Here is a 21,094-nt window from a genome sequence, read left to right on the forward strand (position 1 = left end):
ATTCTTCCTCCCCTATCAAAAGTGCTTGTGGGCCAGGCACAGTGGCTCACACCTGTAATCCCAGCACTTTGGCAGGCCAAGGTGGGCAGATCACCTGAGGTTGGGAGTTCAAGAGCAGCCTAATCAACATAGAGAAACCCCATTTCTACTAAAAATACAAAAAATTAGCCGGGCGGTGCATCCTTGTGAACACCATGGTGCCAATCCCAGCTACTTGGGAGGCTGAGGCAGGAGAATCGCTTGAACCCAGGAGGCAGAGGTTACAGTGAGCCGAGTTTGCACCATTGCACTCCAGCCTAGGCAACAAGAGCAAAACTCCATCTCAAAAAAAAAAAAAAAAAGAAAAAGAAAAATTGCTTGCCTTCTCTTTCATGACACTATACTTGGTAGTTATGTGAATGTACATTAATTTTAAAAGAAATAACTAGAAAGGATGTACTATTTCAAGCACATATTTGATGAACTTACATAAACCAGGAATTTCCTATTGTTATGGATATATATATCTTATTGACCAATGCATAATATCCATATATCTCTACTTGCTAATGTATAACATATATAAATACATGTAAAATTTGCCATTTATTTTATTACATTTCCTTCTCCAAATTGCTATTTAACTTAAGTTGATATATTATGATTTAGTCCACAACCACATTTTAGTGTAGAATTGATTTTTAGAAGTGCTTTTAAGTGGCTGTATATCGTGGTGGTTTAGAGATCATGTTGCCGAGCCACAGTCCTGTATGGAAACTCAGCTCCACTGCCTACCAGCAGAATCACTCAAGGCATGTTATTACGTTTCTCATGCTTCCATTTCCTGAAGCAGAAAATTAGAAGAATAATAGTATCTACCACAAAATATTGTTGGGGAGATTAAACAAGATAACACAAAGTGCTTGAAGTGATATGATACAAAGTAACTATTCAATAAAATTGTACTGTTAGTATTACTTCAGGAAGCACAAAAGACACCATCATGACTCCGAAAAAACGTATTATACATTCCTTAGGACTAAGTTCAATCTTGTCTGGATAACATTACCTGAGGCCTAAACTTCAGGGGATATCCTAAAGATGAATCAGGGTTTTTTTTGTTTGTTTTTTGTTTTTTATTTCTGATAAGGTCAAGGGGTGATGATTTTGTGTCACAGGATATAAACAAGAAGGGGATCATCTTCTTGACTGTCCATAATCTTCTGTGTTTTTACCAGCATTTACATAAGTACCATACAAAAAAGCTTTTGAAAGGACTGAAATGTTCAAGTGACTTATCTCATGCTCAATGGCAGAGTTAGAAAGCTATGATAATAATTGCTTATGTTTCTATACCGTTAAATTTTATAAAGCATATGTACTAGTTTCCAAAAGGTGCCATAACACAGTATCACAAAATGGGTGTCTTAACAGAAATTTTGTCTTTCACAGTGCTGGATGCCAGAAGTCCAAAAGCAAGCTGTCCGTGGTGTTGGTTTCTTCCGAGGACTTTGAGGGAGAATCTGTTTCATGCCTCTCTCCTATCTTCCAGTGATGACTGACAATCGTTTCTATTCTGTGGCTTGTGGATGCCTTCAATCCAATCTCTGTTACTATCTTCACACGTGCTCCCCCTGCATCTCCGTACATTCTCATGGCCATTTCCTTAGAAAAATACCAGTGGCAGGGATTAGGGCCACTCTACTCTGGTATGGCCTCATTTTAACTTAGCTAATTATATTCACAATAATCCTATTTCCAAATGAGGTCACATTCTGAGTGCTGGGAGCTAGGACTTCAGCAGATCCTTTTTGGGGGACTCAATTCGATCCATAACAGTGCCTTCATAGCAATTCAGAGAGTAAGAATTATTGTCCCTGCTCTCTATATAAGGAACCAGGGGCTTGAATAATGTAAGTGTCTTGTCCAATGTGACACAGTTATTTCCTAGATTAAGCTCAGATCTTATGACTCCAAGCTTAATGCCTTTTGGCAATTGTACCAGTATCACAAAAATAGCTTCCACTTCTTGTTTGCCTACTATTTATCATGAACTTTATATATTGGGTAATAAGTTTTGGTTTGCAGAAACACATAAAATACTTCACACTGCCTTAAGCTACAAAGATGACCACTGGCTATTATAATTAAAAATCAAGAGATGTGGTGGGCTTAAACATTGGAGATTTACTCTTTGTCTTCTTCTTATTATTTCTCATCATCTTTTTTCCTTTCTTTTCTTTTCTTTTCTTTTCCAACTCTCAACAATTCAGTTCAAAAGCCAGTGGGTGGAGTCTAGGCAAAGTAGGCCTTTGTGCAGGGAGGGGAGCTGTGCATGCCAAGAGTAGAGAGCTGAAGCCTAAGCATTGTGAGAGGTGGTGGAATGACCGGGAGTGGGGTGTAGAACCTGGGAGGAAGGCATCCATGCAGACGCACACACCACCAAGGGGATGCAATGATAAGAACACAGCACCACTTCTGTAACATTCCTGCCAAACACATATAAATGAAATCTAATCATGAGTAAATACCAGACAAACTCAGATTGAGGGATATTCTACAAAATAACTAGCATATAATCTTCAAAAATGTCAAGAGCATAGAAGTAAATGACCAAGGGACTGTTCTAGATTAGAAGTGGCAGAGGCCAGGTGTGTTGGCTCATGCCTGTAATCCCAGCACTTTGGGAGGCTGAGGCAGGTGGATCACGAGGTCAAGAGATCAAGACTATCCTGGCTAACATGGTGAAACCCCATCTCTACTAAAAATAGAAAAAGTTAGCTGGGCGTGGTGGCAGGCACCTGTAGTCCCAGCTACTTGGGAGGCTGAGGCAGGAGAATGGTGTGAACCCAGGAGGTGGAGCTTGTAGTGAGCTGAGATTGCGCCACTGTACTCCAGTCTGGGCAACAATGTGAGACTCTGTTTCAAAAAAAAAAAAAAAAGGGGGGGGGCAGAGAAACATGAAAACTAGATGCAATGCGTAATTCTGGACTGGATGATTTTGTTCTAAAAGTCATAATTGGTACAATTGACAAAACTTGAATGTGATTTGAGAATCAGATGAAAGTAATGAATTAATGTTAATATGCTGATTTTGATAGGTCTATTTTGGTTATTTGGGAGAATATCCTTGTTTATAGGACATAAATTCTAAAGTATTAGGGAATGATGGAGCATCACATTGACAACTTAAATTGGTTGAAAAATAAAAAGTTCTTTGTACTGAATTTGCCAAAATCAAAAGTTAGGGTTTGATTTAGTGGCTCAATGGTGTCAATAGAGATCCAGTCCCTCTCAATCAACTCTGCCTTCCCGTATGTCAGCTTCTAGGGGTTTCCAGGAAAAGGCTTTCCCACCCTCCCCCACCACCCCCCCACCTCCCCACCTAAAGCTGGCTCTCCATCATAGTCATAAAATGGCTGCCAACAAAGAGAAGGGAGAGGAGGCTGGGGAGGGTTGGGGAAGGGAAGGGTTGGGGGAATTGCTTCTAGAAGCTTTCTGGGAAAAATGAGAAAGTTGGGAAACCTTTTCCCGGAAACCCCTAGAAAATGTCTTAAATCTCATTGGCCTAAATTGGGTCATGTTTGGCAAATGAGCTCATGTTCATCAGTTTAAGCTTTGACCTACTTTGCTTTTTCCAAAGCGCATGAGCTTCCCATGGGGGAAGATTTAAATAGTTGAACGAAAACGTGAGGTTAGGCAGGCAATTACAATATCCACACTGAGGGGCAGTACACCATTGTGGTTAAGAGCTTCGGTTCTGGAGCTAGGCTATCAAGGAGGAATCTTGGTTCTGTTCACTTCTAGTTATGTGATTTTGCCCAATTTCTTTCATCTGTCTTTGCCCAGATTTGTCCATACATGAACTGAAGAATATAACTTTATCTACCTCACAAAATTATTGTGAGAATTCCATGAATTAGCAAATGGAAAGCACTCAGAATAGTGTGGTGCATAGTGAGTATTCAAAAAACACTATCCTCTGAGTTTATCCCATTTTACAGATATATTGAAAATTTATGCTTGCTATATACCACACTGTTCTAGACATTAAAAATGTAATGATATTCCAGACAGCCTGAATCTATCTATGATGAATTTAAATAAGGAGTTTGTTTAGGATCAGAGAGCTAGAGGCTTGAGGTGATATTTTTCTCCAAATTTCACAACACAGCATACATTTGTAAACTTTGTGAATTTTTAAAACTGTGGTTGACAATAGTTTAAGGAACTGCACTGGAAAGGAGGGTTTGGTTTTGTTTTTAGCTAACATTTATTAAGCACTTACTTCATACCACATACTACACATCAACTTGGTTAATCTTCAGTAGGATCCTGGAGAGTCAGTGTTACTACTGTCACCATGCTGCAGATGAAGAAGCAAGGCTGATAGAGGTAGAGTGACTCTCCCAAGATCACAGAGTATTCATTAATGGAGCTATGATTCAAACCCAGGTTAGTCTAACTACAACTTTTTTCTCCCTCAGTTACTATTGTGCCTTAAGCTGCAGCAAATAGATGACACCTAATTTATTAGCATTTATTGAACAGCTCCTATTTGCCAGACACTCTCTTAAATACTATTAGCGATGGAAAGCTGGACAACTCCAGCCTTCAAAGTAGTCTCCTGTTGGTCCAGATTATGAGACACACCTCATAGTCTTATTTAAAACTGCTCATGTAGATTCAACCAGACTCGAGCACTCAATGGTTAGGAAAGTCTTCAAGGACTGACTGCAGGATCTAAGGGTAGCTTCAACTTATGTGGCAAATATAAGTGGAATGTTGATTTTTTACAATATAGCAAAATTCTGTACATATATTTCAACTATATAATAGCAAGACAGGCAGTCATTCAAATAAAGGCAGCAGAAAAGCAAAATATACTTAATAGTAGAATTTTCTGGTTTGATTGCACCTCCCCAGAATGCTTACTGGCAGAGGAGGAAAATGATCTTTAGGGAATATATCAAGTGTTTATGCAATCCATCTTCTCCCACCCTATACGGCTCCTTTGGCTTTTCCCCCCTCCTTCGTTTTTGCTTTTTCCTTTTTGATGCTCTTATATGCTCTTTCCTTCCTTTGCTTCCTCCCTGTCTTTCTGTGCCTTTAAATTTTTCTCTGCCTTTGCCTTTAGCCTGGTAGTGGCCCTCAGGGGCACTGTCTACCCTGCTGCTGACTTCTGGGGCTAAAGCATTTGCTAAACCTGTGTTCTGGGTGATAGGGCATCAAATTCAATCCCTCACTAGCTGAGTTATTAAGGATCCTGTGGAATTTCTCACTATGGTGTTAACTGAGCCATCTGGCCCCTTGCCCTCAGAGCTGTTGCTTTGGCCTCCTGCAGACCCTTGTCTGCAGTTTCAATTGAAGAGCTATCTCTTACATCTTCAAAGACTCTTCCACTGATTTGCTACAGGCAAGCCCATCCCTAGGCAAGATTTTTCCATTGGCTACTGAACTTGAGAGTCTCTCTCCCCAACCACAGCCATTCTCTACAAGTTCCCAGAGATCTCAGGTTATTTCTGGCCACCAAAGCCCTCTAATTAAAGAAATGTGTCCAAGTCTCATCTTCTGGGTGGCATCATATGCTCTGAAATTTTTCTTTTTTCTTGTTTCTATTCTCCTACTCAAACATGCTTGTCCTACATCCTATTCTCCTGGAACTGCTCTGTTAGGAGACGGCTAGCTGGGCTGAGAAACTAACCTGTGTTAAAGGTATAACTCTTGCAAATGATCAGTAGTGTTCCCTACATCCCCCAGTCCCCGAATCCTCAATTCTGTCTACGGAGTTTCATTTCTATATCACAGCGAATACCTCTATTGAGCAATTGCCATGTATCAAGCTCTTATATAGGTGTTTTACACTGACTTATTTAATCTTCATAACAACCCTATAAACTAATCACTATGATTGCTATTAGTATCACCCCCAGTTAACAGATGAAGAAATTGAGGCTGAAGAGGTTAAATAATTCACTCAAAGTAAATACAGAGAGCCAGTATCTGCTTCCAGGCATTTCTGCCACAGTGCCTCTGCCCTTCCCGCCATGCCTGCTCTCTGTCTATCCTGCCTCTTTTTTCTGGTGGGAACCTGGGGCCCCTCTGCTTAAACACCTTAATGCTAGATGATGCTTGCACCAACTAGAGAGCAAACAAACTCTTCATAACCAGATCCCCAACTAGCTTTCAAGATTTAGCCTCCATTTCTCCACTCCACATGCCAGCATTTGGCATGTACATTCCCTTGATATAATGTATATTCTTGTTAGTCTTCCTTAAGGAATTTAGGAAATGCCACCTCAAAATATGCTGCTTTGTAGACTGATTACTTCAAACTGAAGGCATTTGATAAAGCAGCAAATATAGGGAGAGACTTTCTCTGGGCTTCCCTTATCTGCCTAAAGACAGATGTCCAAAAGAAACTTAATTGTCATGAATCCTCTCCCTGGGAGTCACATCAACCAGGGAAGATTAACTCCCAGGAGAGGGGGCTGGAAATCGACACCACACTCAGACTTCATCACAGACTGTCACCTGTTCTTTGAAGATCCCAGTCATCTTTCCTCAAAATTATTTATTTTCCCGTAAGTTTTCTATAACCCCCTCCCCTATAAAGACAGTGTATAAGCTCGTAAATCTCACTGTTTGGGGTGTGTTCGCTTTTCTTTTCTGTAATGTCCTGTGCACATTATAAATTTGTACACTGCTTCCATTGATCTTTCTGTTGTCAGTTTATACCACAGACTCAGTTATCGAACCCTCAGAGGGTAGCGAGAAAGTCGTCTCTACCCTGAACTTTCATCATTGTTACCACTCAGTGAACACATTTCCCACGCTCTGTGACTGGAAAACCCTTGCTCATTCTTCAAAACTCATCTCAAAATTCTTGTCCTCTTTGAAGATGTCCCCAGGCAGATAATTAAGTATTTATCCTTCTTTGCTCTCTCATACATATTTTGTGTATAAGGCAGTATGCAAACTAGCTTAGGAAAAAAAAAAAATGACCTTGGGTATTCTACAGCTCAAAATATGTAAACAGAGTTTCAGCTCCCTTGCTATCTCTCTTTTTATCTCTTTGTCATTTCTCAGAAAGGCTTTCTTCACATGGTGGACCTACGGTTATGGGCAGACCAAGACATATCTTATTTGTTTAGGAATTCTAGTAAAAAGAAAGCTTTTTCTCCAATAGTGTTAAGAGGGATGTCACAGAGACGGCTCTAGTTAGCTTGGCCTGCATGTCCAACCCTAAATCAGTCACTGTGACTAGGTAAAAGGAGAAATTTAATATTGAACACCCTAGATTAGATGCCTAATCCCATAGTCGGGGGAGGAGTACTAGATGAAGGGGTGATAGTCAATCTTCACCAAACAAATGAATAGTTACCCCCAGGAATAGGGATAACCTTTATTTAAAAGAAGGCTGGGCATGGTGGTGCACACCAGTAGTCTCAGTGACTTGGGAGGCTGAGGTGGGAGGATTGCTTGAGCCCAGGAGTTTGAGGCTACAGGAAGCTATGATTGTGTCACTGCACTCCAGTCTAGGTGACAGAGCAAGTCCCTGTCTCAAAAAAATAAATAGAAATAAAAGAAAGAATAAGGGATGCTGAGCAGATTTCAGGTTTTCATTGCATTACACTCCTTCTCTGGCTCACATTCATACCATAGTCCTACCTCATAGCTATTGCTGGTTCCATTCCAGACCACAACAATAAAGTGAATAGCACAATAAAGCAAGTCACACAAACTTTTTGGTTTCCCAGTTAATAGACTGCAGAAAGTTATACTGCAGTCCATTAAGTGTGCAATAGTATTATATCTTAAAAATGTGCATACTTTAATTTAAAAAATACTGCTAAAAGTGCTAACAATCATCTGTGTCTTTAGCAAGCTGTCATATTTTTGCTGGTAGAGAATCTTGCCTCAATGTTGATGGCTGCTGACTGATAAGGTTGGTGGTTGCTGAAGGCTGTGGTAACTGCAGCAATTTCTTAAAATAAAACAACAATGGGCCAGGCGCGGTGGCTCAAGCCTGTAATCCCAGCGCTTTGGGAGGCCGAGACAGGCGGATTACGAGGTCAGGAGATAGAGACCATCCTGGCTAACACAGTGAAACCCTGTCTCTACTAAAACATCCAAAAAACTAGCCGGGCGCGGTGGCGGGCGCCTGTAGTCCCAGTTACTCGGGAGGCTGAGGCAGGAGAATGGCATAAACCCGGGAGGCGGAGCTTGCAGTGAGCCGAGATCCGGCCACTGCACTCCAGCCCAGGCAACAGAGCGAGACTCTGTCTCAAAAAAATAAAAAATAAAAAAAAATAAAACAACAATGAAGTTTACCTCTTTGATTGACTCTTTCTTTCATGAAAGATTTCCCTGTAGCATGCAATGCTATTTGATAGCATTTGACCAACAGTAGAACTTTTTTCAAAATTGGAGGCAATCTTTTCAAACCCTATCACTGCTTTATCAATTAAGTGTATGAATATTGTAAATCCTTTGTTGTCATTTCAACATTGTTCACAGCATCTTTATGAGGAATAGATTCTATCTCAAGAAACTACTTTCTTCGCTCATCCATAAGAAGCAACTTCTTATCTATTAAAATTTTATCATGAGATTGTACCAATTCAGCCACATCTTTGGACCTCACTTCAATTCTAGTTCTTTTGCTATTTCTGCCACACCTGCAGTTACTTCCCCCACTGAAGTCTTGAACCCTTCAAGGTCATCCATGAGGGTTGGGATCAACCTCTCTTAAACTCTTGCTAACATTGATATTTTGACCACCTCCCATGAATCACAAATGTTTTTAATGGCATCTAGAATGGTGAATCCTTTCCAGAAGGCTTTTAATCAGCTTTGTCCAAATCTATCAGAGGAATCTCTATCTATGGTGGCTATAGCCTTCTGAAATGTATTTCTTAAATAATAAGACTGAAAGTCAAAATTACTCCTTGATGCATGGATACTGTGTTAACAGACATGAAAACATTAATCTCCTGGTACAGCCCCTTCAGAGCTCTTGAGTTACCAGGTGTGTTGTCAATGAGCAGTAATATTTTGAAAGCAGGGGCTTTTTGTTTGTTTGTTTTCCTTTTCATTTGTTTTTGTTTTTTTCTGAGCAGTAGTTCTCAATTGTGGGCTTAAAGTAATCAGGAAACCATGCCATCAAGAGACATCTCCATGCAGATGATGTTCCATTTAATAGGGCATAGGCAGAGTAGATTTAGCATAATTCTTGAGGGTCCTACGATTTTTGAAATGGCAAGTAAGCATTGGCTTCAACTTAAATTCACTCACTACATTAACCTAACAAGAGAGTCAGCCTGTCCTTTGAAGCTTAGAGGCCAGGCTTTGATTCCTCTTTAGCTATGAAAGCCCTAGATGGCATCTTCTCCCAATAGAAGACTGTTTTGTTGACATTAAAAATCTATTATTTAGTACAGGCACTTTCATTAATGATCTCAGCTAGAGCTTTTGGATAACTTGCTGATGCTTCCACATCAACATTTGCTGCTTCGCCTTTCACTTTTATGTTATAGAGATAGCTTCTTTCCTTAAATCTCATGAACCAATCTCTGCTGGCTTCCAGTTTATCGTCTACAGCTTCCTCACCTTTTCAAAAATACCGTCATCATGAACTTTTCTACCAACAACCAAAAATACACCATTCAAAAGACAGAATCCAAAAGTTTTCCCAATTTCTATGTCTAGCTCCATGTTCAGGACCTCTGGTCTCAATCAAAGCAAATGAGGCTCTTAATGACATAGCAGCCTGTGAAATTAACCACATCAATGAACCCAATATACAGTGGTGATGGTAAAACAAGAGAAATATACCAAGCACTACCATTTAGAAACCACCCACAATACCATGGTTACTTCTGCAAAACATATATCCTGCCAGATAGGGATTGTAATGATGTCCTATCCTATCTAGGAAATAAAGTGGTTTGCTAGGTCGAGTGATATAACTGCCCTTTGGCCTGTCCTCTGGGAAGGCCATTCTTGTTCATTCTTGTTCATTGCTCTTCATGAGCATATATGAGAGAAGTATTGAAGAATATTCATTTTCTGGGAGTTTAATTGCCACAGCAGTGCAATTCCTGTTAGGGGAATAATTTCTAGGGTATAACAGATTATATACATAGACCTTGGGGAAATAAGTACTTTAAAACTTCACTTGACCACTGCACAATTATCTTGCCAGAAAATCCACAGACTATTAATTGCGGTCAAAGAACTTGTCAAGTAATGGTCTCTAAACCTCTATTAGAGTTAAAGTTACTCTTTCTACTTCTATCTCCTAATGAGAGGCCTTTATGATGGTACATGTTCACTGCACTTAATTTAAAATGTTCTTATAGGAGAGCCCTCTCCTCATCTCTCTGTTTCCAGACAGTCCAGCTTAGACCTGAGCTGGAAACGTATCTCATATTACAATATCTTACTGAAACATTTAAAACACAATCAAGAGGGGAATGTTGTGCTTGTGTAGAAGAAGGGTATATGAGAATTTTTTATACTTTCTGCTCTATATTGCTATGAACCTAAACTAACTTTAAGATATAAAGTTTATTAATTTAAAAAGAAAATAATTAACAAATTCCCAAATCCTCATATTTCCTGTAAAACCTTCCAAAATTAGTTTTTGTAGGTATATTTCTATATCAAGAAAAAAACTAGCAAAGACATCATAAGAAGCTGTTTCTGACAGTTTAGTAGAAACAACTTCTCAGAGATGGAATAATCTTTTAGCTTTGCTTGTTATACCATTCCTGATACCAATTTCTGTTCCAGGATTTCTTGATTATAAGCAACAAAAAGAGGCTGGGTGTAGTGGCTCAAGCCTGTAATCCCAGCACTTTTGGAGGCCAAGGCGGGCAGATCACCTGAGGTCAGGAGTTCAAGACCAGCCTGGCCAACATGGTGAAACTCTGTCTCTACTAAAAATACAAAATCAGCGGGCGTGGTGGTGTGTGCCTGTAATCCCAGCTACTTGGGAGTCTGAGGCAGGAGAATCACTTGAGTTGGAGGCAGAGGTTGCAGTGAGCCGAGATCGCTCCATTGCACTCCAGCATGGGCAAAAAGAGCAAAACTCCACTCAAAAAAAACCAAAAAAACAAAAAGAGACTCCAAGTAACAAACAAGAAAACACTAAAAATAACAAAGGATGGAAGTAAGGAAGAAAGGAAGGAAGGTGGGAGGGAAGGAAGGAAAGAAGAGAGGAAAAGAAGGAAAGGAAGGAAAGAAAGGCACAATTGGAGAATTCATTGATGAACTAAAAGTCTCTCATACTGGCAGGAGGAAATGGACTGTCAAGTCTCAGGAAGGTCAGGAACAGCGCAGTCCTAGGAATTTTGGTGCTGAAAAACAATAGGCATCTCTCTAGAGCATTTTCATCAGAATGGAACAACTACTGTTTTCTACCCTTGTGTCATTTAGTATAAGATTTAAATTCCTGAGAAAGAGAATGCAGTTGGTTTGGTTTCAGTCATGTGCCCGTTCCTGAATAAATTTGGGATGAGCTGAGAAATGTGGGCATGGAGTACTTTCTGATGGCTATGTATCAGTGTTGGACCCACACCTGTGTTTGATATAACTCATTGTCACAAGCAGAATAGATTCCTTTGAGAAAAAGCAAATTTTTGCCATTAGGAAAAGGGGAATGGATGACGGCAGGGCCAGCTTAACAAATCCCTGCTACAGTATTAAGTATGGTACTTAATACTTTACATTTCATTTTATTGTTTTGATGTCTATCACCCTTGCTGAACTTGATACTGCTTAAAACAATGCCTGCAATGCCTAGTAAAAAATAGATACATAGAGTTGTTTCAATAAGTGTTTTTTAATTGCTAGCTTAAAGCATTATCCATTTAAGGCATACTAACAGGGATCTTCTAGGAATATTGCCCAATGTTTTTAAAGTGATGATATAAATTACAAATAACACATTAAGATAAGTGGTTCATCTAAGCACATCAAATCACTCCAATTGAAGAATCATAATCTTAGGGTTGGAAGGAAGCTTACAGATCACATTCCAGTCTCTTTTCTCGTCTTCACAACCACCCTATCACGCCCACACTGCATGTGTCACATTAAGCAAAGGACTTTTCCATAACCGAAATGGTTTTATTTTAGTAAGACATGAATTGTATAACTTGAATGAAACCATTAATATGAGAAATAAATGTATACCAATTGAGTGTATTTTCTTAGTAATTGTGAAAAGGAATAACTGGGTAAAATAGACATTTAGAAGACAGGCTATGAAGTCATAGTCCCCACTCCACTACATCTGACCACAGTTAGTATGTGAAATGGGAATAAGAATATCCTCTTCTTGGTAGTTGTGAAGACTAAATCCAATAATGTTTATAAAGTCTTAGCACAGTTTGTGGCATATGGTAAAATTCAATAGAGAGTATAGCTTTTATTAAATCTAATCTGCCGTTAGATTGATATGCAAATATTTCCAGGGGATTGCTTACAATAGCCACACAAACTATAAACAACCTATTAGAATATTAGTATTGGAATCTTTGCTTCTTTGCTAGCACTGATTCCACTAATGATGTATTATCAGTCTTATTAATGATCACTATGCTATTCCTTACACAAATATTAAGCTTTGCCTTTTAGCCCTAGGCTCTTTACGCCTATGCTCATTAACTTTGTAGTGTTCTAAAGTCATTCTCTGTCATTCTTTATTTTTGCACCTCTAGGTAATTTTATACTAATAAGAGCACCTTGTATTTGGCAACCTTGCAATGAATGTTGCTTTATCCATTATCACAGGTTAAATGTACTACAGACCATTAAGCTTTGAAATTAAACTGTAAGAATAAAAACATACAGTTTAAAGAACTTCTACAATCACTACAAACCTCTGTGCTTCCTTTTTACTTTTCTCTTTTCCTTTCCTATTCTGGATACCTGAGGGAGAATCTGGATGTCACACCCACACAAGTACTACCTGAGTACCTAGCCTTCAGGGCAGAAGAACAATAAGGACATCCCCTGCTATAGCCCTCCCCAGATTATGCCAGTGTGGTACTGATTTGGGACCTTCTGTAGACATTTATAACTATGCAGGGTCAACAAATTTCTTTATCTTACCTTTTCCTTATGCCAAATCTCTCCAAACATGTAAAATCTTCAAAATAAAGATTACATTTTGTATATGTGTGTGCGTGTATGTATATATATACACACACATACATTTCTTTTTGGTTTTATTTATTTTGAGACAGAATTTTGCTCTGTGGCCCAGGCCGGAGTGCAATGGCATGATCTTGGCTCGCTGCAACCTCCACCTCCTGGGTTCAAGCAATTTTTGTGCCTCAGCCTCCTGAGTAGCTGGGATTACAAGTGTGTATCACCATGCCTGGCTAAATTTTTGTATTTTTAGTAGAGATGAGGTTTCATCATGTTGGCTAGGCTGGTCTCTAACTCCTGGCCTCAAGTGATCCACCCACCTTGGCCTCCCTAAGTGCTGGGATTATAAGCATGAGCCACCACACCTGGCCAGGATGAAATTTAAAAATAACTACCACACCAGGCCAGGATGAAATTTAAAAATAACTTTCCTCAACTCCTTGGGCAGAAGGCATGTTGATATTATTATCATTATTATTGTCATTTAGTTGAATGGTGATGCTATAAATAATATAATGCACATTCTTTCTCCAACCCTTATAAATGTTCACTGATCTATTTATTCAATAAATATTTACTAAGCCTCTCTGTTTTTTCTAGATGATAGAAACATAGTAGTGAATGCAGATATAATCTGCTCATAAAACCTAGTGTGAAAGACTGGTAATTAAACAAGCAATTATAAAAGAGAATAGCAAACACTGCCATAGAGGAGACTCAAAGTGTCATGGAAGCACATAGCAGAAACGTGTAATATGAAAAATATCAGGAAAGACTTCCTGGGGGAAGCCTAGAATGAAGAGTGAGATTTAGATATATTCAAAAGAGGATTAATGAAAGAAAGAGTGAAGACAGAGGAAACAGTGAAGACAAATATAAAAGGTCTACACATGAATACCTTGCATAGTTCTTGAAACATATTTATACTCAGTAATCCCTTACTCATTGAAAGAGCAAAAGCATGGCATACTGGAGGAATTAGAAAGAAGTTTACCATGTGTCTTAGTCTATGTCCTGCTGCTATAATAGAATACTGCAGTCTGGGTAACTTAGAAAGAGGTTCATTTGGCTTATGGTTCTAGAGGCTGGGAAGTACAAGACTGAGGAGTTGCATCTTGTGAGGGCCTTCCTGCTGTGTGATCACACAGTGGAAGGCATATCATGACAAGAGAGAGAAATGGGGATCAAACTTATCCATTTATCAGGAGCCCACTCCCATGATAACTAACTCATCTCTGTGATAATGGCATTGATCCACTTACGAGGGTGGGACCCTCATGGCCTAATTACTGCTTAATGGCCTCACTTCTTAATACTGCTACAATGGCAATTAAATGTTAACATGATGTTTTGAGGAGACGTTCAAATTATGGCATTTTGCCCTGGCCCTCAATGTACTCCTCACACACAAAATATATCCATTCCATCCCGATAGCCCCCAAAGTCTCAACTTCTTGCACCAACTGAAAAATCTGAAGTCCAGAGTCTTATCTAAATCAGATATGGGTAAGACTCAAGGCATGATTCATCTGGAGACAAATTCTTTCTAGCTGTGAGCCTGTGAAATCAAAACAAGTTATCTATGGTGGGACAAGCATAGGATAGATATTTCCATTCCAAAAGGGAGAAAGAGGTGAAAAAGAGGGTAACTGGTCCTAAGTCCAAAACCCCAAGAGAGAAAACAACATTAGGTCCTAAAGCTATTATAGCAACAACTCCATTCGCAGTACTAATTTTCTGTTTTGTGTTCTGTTGCTATAATGGAATGCCATAGACTGGACACTTTAGAAAGAAAAGAGATTTATTTGGCTCACTGTTCTGGAGGCAGGGAAGTTCAAGATCAAGGGCCACACCTGGTAAGGCTTTTCATATTGCATCGTAACATGGTGGAAGGCATCACATGGTGAGAGAGGGCAGCAGTGAGCAAGAGTACAGGACAGAGGAAGAATGAGGACCAAATTTATCATATCATCAGGAACCCACTCCTGTGACAACTAACCCGTTCACTTGACAATGGCATTAATCACCTCTTAATGTTATAATGTCAATTAAGTTTCAAGGAGTTTTGGAAGGAATATTCAAACTATAGCACCATGGCTAAAGTGAAGAGAACAAGTTCAAAAAAACTTGCCAATTAAAAGAGAACGAATACGTAGAAGCAGGTCACATAACCTGCATAAAGGAGTCAAAACATTGTCTTTTTTGAACAATGGAAAGCTATTGAGAAGCTTGAAATAAGACAATGACTTGTACAGACTTTTATTTTAAAAATATCGCTCTGTCTGTAGTGTGGAAAATAAATTGGGACCAATACAGGAGATAAAGAAATTATTTTAAAGTCCATGGAATAATCCAAGGAAGAGAGAACAGTGACTGGGATTAAGGTATGTGGGGAAATTGTATGGATTTGATAAATACTTAGGGTTGTGTGAAAATGTCTTAAGACATTGGATGAAATGTGTTGGTGAGTGGAAGAGATCAAGGAGGAATCTCAGATTACTGGCCTGGGCAGCTGAGACGAGTAACATGGGAGAAAGAACAGATTTGAAATAAAAAATAAATTGTTCCATATTGAGTTGCAAATACCTGTAGAAAACCAAGAAAATATGTTCATTAGGCAATTGCTTAACCGGATCTAAAGTTCAGAAAAAAGACATATGTGTTGGAAATAAAAATTTTGAAAATGTCAGAATATGGATGGAAAATTAAACACACTGAAATAGATATGCTCTTACATTTAGAGGGGATTGTGACCAACACCAACACTGAAGACTTAGACAGATGAAGATGAGAACACAAGGAAAACTGAGAGGAAGGGGCCAGAGAGTTATGGGAGAAACCAGGAGTATATGACACCACATAAACGAATGAAGAGATTGTCTTAAGTTAGAGGAAGTTATTGCCAGTGTCAAATGATGTGAGGGGATTAAATTTGATTATGCCTGAAAAGCATCTATGGAATAAATTTCACAACAAGCTTATTTCTTGTGACCTACAGGAGTAGGCTCAGAAGAGTAGCAGGAGCATAACTCAGATTACTTTGGGTTAAAGAGTGATTAAGAGGTGAATAAATGAAAGTAACATATAGACCTCTTATTTCAGTAAGTTTTGCTGTAAAGAGAAAGAAAAATAAGGCAATAGCTAAAGGAAGGTCTGGGGTCCGTGGGAGTGGCTTACCTATAGACTGGAAAGAATAACTGAAGAGAGCAAAGCTAAAGATAAGGAAGAAGGAGCACAATTAATGGAGTGAGGCCTCTAAGAGAGCAAAGCTAAAGATAAGGAAGAAGGAGCACAATTAATGGAGTGAGGCCTCTGCAAAAGCACAAACAATGGAATTAAGAACACAGAAGAGAGAGGACATTTATTTAGGAGAAAAGATACACATTCTACAGATATATGTGGGAAAACAGGATAGATACAGATGCAAGTGTGTGGGTGCAGAGACAGGAGTTAGAAGGAGACCTTGGCTGATGGTGTCTCTCTTCTCTGTAAATTTAAAAGTGAGGTCACCTAATGAGAGTTAGAAGGAAGGTGGTAGGATATGAATTTGAAGGACACTAGAGGCTTGAGAAACAAGAGTACATTAAGAAAATAGAGAAGAATAATCAGTTGACACTGAGAGCTCAGTACACTCCAAGATTTTAAAGTTTTGGTTGTACCAATCTTCAGAATTGCGTAACTAGCTATTTTCAGTACTGCAGGCATAGGCTGCAGTAACAAACAGTTGGATGGAACCAATTGGATTATTCTCCATCTTCAGAAGACAAATAGCTGGCCCTCTGCTGGGCTTATAAGTAGGAGTCAAATCTTTGAATTCAGAGAGATTCATGTGAAATTGACATAATTACCTCTTCCAGTGCCACAAAGATGGAAGGAATAGTGGAAGCAGTAGCAGGCTAACAGACAAGACCTGAATCGTAATCATAACTCTATCCCCAACAGCCATGCCTCCTTCTTCAAGTCACTGGGGCTCAATTCTCTAATCTATAAAATTAAAATATTATAGAAGAAATTCCCCTCAAATTAGTGTTCTAAGTTTTTGTGAAAACATTGCTGCTCACCTATATCTGGTGTAAGGGCACCTCCACATCACCATAAATTGAAGAAAACATTTTGCAAACAGGAAAACTGAGGGGTAAGCTTCTAGAAAACCTCTTATGCTAGAGAACTGAGATCCCCTGATTACCTCCAAACCCACATCTTCCTCACATTCGGAAACACTCTCAGGTTAGGCTTGCAGTGTGAGAGATCTGTGGAATCTATGGCATTATCAAGAAAAGCAGTTCACCTTGATAGCATATCCCAGAGAGAAGACAGCATCTTTTGAACTGTGCAAAGTGACTAGTCCAGAAAGTATCCATGAAAATTAACATCCTCCCCCAGAGAGAAAAAGACATGTTAGGAGGCAAGATTAACAAACCTTTGTGTCGCTTGAAAATTAATCAACACACAGTTTAAAGTCACATCAAAATAAAAAAAAATTTAAGTACCTTTCCTAGAAACTCAGGTCAGAGGATAGGGAGGAGATTTTTCTTTCATTTTCTTTCTCTGTCAGATGACTGATTTCAGAACAACTACTGAGTGTTGAACAATAAGACATTCAAGGACCAAAACTAGAGAGTCATTTTTTTTTCAGCACAACACCCTCGGGTAGCTGTTCGCTGTCTCTGGCAGACAAAATTATTTTCCAGCGGCTCCTGGAGGACCATCTATAAACAAATTAGAAATTTCAAAGGGTTTGTTTTCTGCCTTCTGGCTGCCAGTAGGGGCCAGTTCCTTTTGTGTCCTTCATATGAAAAAGTAATTTAACAAAGAAAAAAGGAGAGAGAGCTCCTTGGCTCAAAACAGACAAGCAAGTGCACCCCCTTCCCCTCCCTTCTGTGTTTCCCCTCCCTTCTGTGTTTCCCCTCTGTCCATTGTCACGTTTGGTCAGTTTTCTGTCAAAACAACTTTTATTGTATGCAGCTTTCAGTCCTGCAGGGCTCCAGGAGCTTGGGAGACAAGCCGTTTTCCTACAGCAATTTCATCAATAAGAAAACATTGGAAAATGAGTACTGATTTATGGCTGATTCTTCATAACAAATAGCAGCAGCAAGTAAACGCCCACTCGGCTATGTAGGAAGGAAAAGTTGAGTGCGTCCATCCCCACCCAGTTCAGATGTAGACCCAAGCAAGTGCAGCCTCAAAACAAGAGAGCTTTCTAAGCATTTCACAACAGCTTGTCAAGTAATGCACAAGGACATATTCAAAGGAAAGAAAAAAATCAATTCTGTCGCATACTAACTCAGAGCCGGAGTGAGGCTTAATATCTACTAAAAAAGTCCTTATTCCCCAAAATATCCACCAGTATATAAGTATAAGAAATGTGTTATGCTCCACGTGAGGACATTAGCACAATTGCTCCCAGGTTCCCGATAAGGGAACTGAGACCTGAACAGTAGGGAGGATATGTCTATAGTGGCATGGCAAACTGTCTTGAAGACAGGACCAGCAGGCCAGGGGCACTGCTCCCTGTTTTATGTGCTCTAAAGTCAACATATGGAGAATAAGATGCTTTCCTGAGTTTTTGGCATGAAAAGTCCATTTTCTCATTATTATCTTAGTTTTCATTCTCTGGGATTGATTTGGGGCTTGGCTGGCAGTCAAGAGCTGAAGAACAGGAGGTTCACAAATACAGCTATTTCTAGTATGCTGATACTCTCTACTAATCATGATTTAAGTGGCATGCCAAATCTAGACTTTGCTTTCTCGGGCCCCATTCAGAGGTTTGCACTTTGAGGTGAAAAGGTCTTAAAAGACTTCCTAGCACACTGCATTTCATTTAAGGACATTCTTGGCTCCGGAAAACCAATTTGAAGCTATTGGGAGTATGCCAATAAAAAAAAATTACTATGTGGCCTTAATTCAGTTCTGGACATTTTTTAGAAACGTATTTTGGCATGCCTTTATTTTCTAATTCTATGTCTGTAAAATCTCTGGATACTGTGAGCAGATTTCTAGCAGCAATTCCAGGCTTGGGGTCAAAAAAAGAATGAAAAAATGACCTTTAGGAATAAAGGCTTCAAGAGTCAGAGCCCACGTCCAGCGTACACTGTGTGCACGCATGTGTGTATGCATGTGCCTGTTGCTGCGGGAGGCGGAGGTGAGCCTGGGGGTGGAGCGCTAGTGAACGAAGTGCTGTAGCACAGAAATGTGATGCTCCAGTTTGGCTAAGGTTCAAATATAACTTCACTCTACAGCCCTGATTAATCAAATGTTAGGAAAAATATTCAAGTCAAAAGCACCAAAAAAATCATTTTCCCACTGCCCGGTCGAAATACTTTAACTCACCCTCAAACATGTGCCCTCCATACATGCTCCCAAATGCATGTTTAGGAGCCAGCTAAGAAACAAATATTACTTAAAACTAATTTACTTTTTGAAATAGCATTCACAGAAAATGTATTCCTCATCTGTTTCCCATGAATGAGATGAATCCATCGCTTTCTGCACGTGGTAAAGTAAAGCATAATCTTGAAAGTAGAGAAAAGGAGTCAGTTTTCAATGAAAGTATTTATAGTACTTGGGCTGAAATAATTGACCTAGGTTCAAATGACTAATAGAAAACAGACAATTATTTCTTCCCTTCCCCCAATAATATAAAAGAATACAGTATTATGCTGAAGACAAGATTCAATAAGCCCAAACACATGTAATCTAAGGAAGATGAAATATAAGTCACAGAGGGAGTCTTGGTAGTATATGCAATACCATACAGCAGTTTTACAAATTGTTTATTTCCTTTACCAGATGGACCCTTTTAAATTTCCTCTCTGAGTACCTTAGTCCTAATGGAAAACCCACCTGAATTGCTTCAATGCCTGCACAGCCCTTTCGGGAACCCTGGCTGGCGCAGTGCATGCAGGGTTAACGTCGGCCTTGAGCAGCTCTCTCTGCCCTGAGTAAGGTTATTAAACAAGAACATTTGACTCATAATTTGTTCTCCTCATGTTAAGTTGATTGCAATAACTCAGCTGTCCAGGATCTGTTTATCAATGCTCTGTGGCTTTCAGCAGCAAATATTTTATAACCACTAAGTAGATGTTCAGACCACTCATCAAATGAAAATCTCCTGTACTCAAAGCTGGTGTTATCATCACAACCCACCAACTGAAGAGCCCTGGAGAGGCAGTAACCCTGCCCCAGAGTCTATCAGGCTTAGTCAGATCCTCATCCTGGGGAATTCTCTTCTACTAAATGATTTAAATAGAAACTAGCTCACCATCAGAAGAGGCTACGACATCTCAGAGACTCTTCGTTGGCCTATACTGTCCTAATAAATCGTCATTTTATTTAGTTTTACTGTCTTCTTTGTATGCCTTCTAATAAACATTTTGTATGCATTCCAATTCAAGAAGGGAGAAGCAAGAAAAAGAAAGGGCAGGTAAACAGATTCTCTGACAGTCTGCATTCTGTTGATGCTGTATCCCTAAGACTAGACCATTTGAAATTAGCAATGTATTATTGCCACAGATATGCTTCTTCATAACAATCAGATTTTTGTTAATGAACCACAGCATTTCTGGCATTGTCCACTTAAGATTTAAGGTACCTTCCCCAAAATGAAGGGCATACAACAATTTAATTGCAGGATATTGGCCAATTGTTAAGGTACTTGTAATTAAATCACATCCTAAGGAACCTATTAAGTAACCTAATATCTAAAATAGTACAAGAATAGAACATCAATGTAGGGACCCAGACACTTGGCCTCCTGGAGGTTCAAAAACCACTGACATGAGGCAGATTAATAAAAGAAAAGGCATACAAATTATTTACTGTGTATGCAAAGGAGCCTTCAGAATGAAGACCCAACTCCCCAGTGACGTACAGAAGTTTATATTCCATCTTGAGGTTATAGAAAGAATGGGGACTTGGGTGACCAAAGAGGTTATGGGAGGTGGGGAGAAGAGGA

The sequence above is a fragment of the Macaca fascicularis genome, chromosome 6, assembly GCF_037993035.2.
Source record: "Macaca fascicularis isolate 582-1 chromosome 6, T2T-MFA8v1.1".
Taxonomy (NCBI): Eukaryota; Metazoa; Chordata; class Mammalia; order Primates; family Cercopithecidae; genus Macaca; species Macaca fascicularis.